Source organism: Ipomoea triloba, chromosome 2 (genome assembly GCF_003576645.1).
Source record: "Ipomoea triloba cultivar NCNSP0323 chromosome 2, ASM357664v1".
Classification (NCBI taxonomy): Eukaryota; Viridiplantae; Streptophyta; class Magnoliopsida; order Solanales; family Convolvulaceae; genus Ipomoea; species Ipomoea triloba.
In genome coordinates this window covers 5,437,939-5,439,430 of record NC_044917.1, presented here as the reverse complement: position 1 = coordinate 5,439,430, position 1,492 = coordinate 5,437,939, and positions in this window count along the sequence as shown.

The following is a 1,492-nucleotide window of genomic DNA, read 5'->3' as shown; positions in this document are numbered from 1 at the left end:
CAATAAAAATACAATTGGTTAGTACCATTAAAATGATAAACAATTGTGAGAAAAAAATACTAGTGTCACTAATATTGTCAATTTTGTGATGAAAGTGTTACAAATATTTGTGACGTTATATAATTATGTAACAAAAATTACTAAATTGTGACAATAATTGCGTTGACTTCTAGTTTTGTCACTAATGTTATGATAATTGTGACGAGTAATTATTTGTTACAATGACTTGTCACTATAATTAAATAGATGAATATTGTGTGAAATGTTGTAATAAATGTCTTAGCTTGATTTCTAGGGGTTGTTGTTCTACTATCAATCTAGCGTCCTCATCCCTAAGTTTGATTCAAAATTAATCAAATTAATCGAATGACCCAAACGACATTAGCATATTATTTGTACATTAAGAGCTATCCAATGTAGTACAGTTTTTGTACAAGATGGTTGTATCAAATATATAATATAAAAAATATTATACATAATAAAAATTTGGTTTATTTGACCAATTAATTAAATTAATCAAAGTATTGGAATTAATCAAATTATTGAACAAGTTCTTTTTGTTATTCATCAAAGAACATTACCACAAAAAATTAATTATTTAAAATATTAAGTATACTCAAATGTTCCTTATTGTTATCACTTATTTCTCTAGTTATTATTTAGAAAATTTGGAAAGTAAATGAATAAAAAGATATAGATGCTCTTCTTCCCGATTTTATCAACATATTTATAGCAATTAAAATATTTGCAGCTTTAAAATAAGAATAATAATGGTAATGATAAACTACAACAAAAGGCATTGTCTTGGGCTGTGGTTTTAAAACAATTAACTACAGCCAAAAAGTTAAACCTACCTCTCTTCCCTTGCCTCCACGAACCACAGTCCTACTGCCAGTGCTTGTATGTTCTATTTGGTCTGGTGTTGAAAGCCATCCACCAACGACCACCTCCCTATTGGTGACGTAATTGCCAACTACTCACTGTCGCCGCCAATCTGCTAAGCATCTCAGGTATATTTATTTTTCACTTAGAAATCTAGTATTATCTTCTTCTTGCGTAAAATATATCAAAATAGTTTATTTATTGTTGTGTTAATTTTTAGTCTCGCAATATGCCAATATTCGACTGACAATTAGAGTTATTTTTAAAATCAAGTTAGTTAATTTGTAGCATTACAATATGCAAATATACCACTGTAAGTGTATGTTTGTGTGTGTTTGCGTTGAGTTTATTAATTATGCCAATTAAACTAAGAAAAGGAGGCAAGAGCTTGAATAGTTTTACTCAATCAATTGTTCAATTAAATATTTCTTTTTTGTTATTTTTACTCTTTATTTTATTGAAAGACAAAGATTCTAATTAATGAATAGCTAAATGTTGTTGAAGTTTGGAAGGCATCAAGAACAAATTCTGATGGAACTTGATTTGTTCCAAATGTTGAGGAAATCATGGTATGAAAATTAATGTCATATATATAAATGTTGTGAGCTTC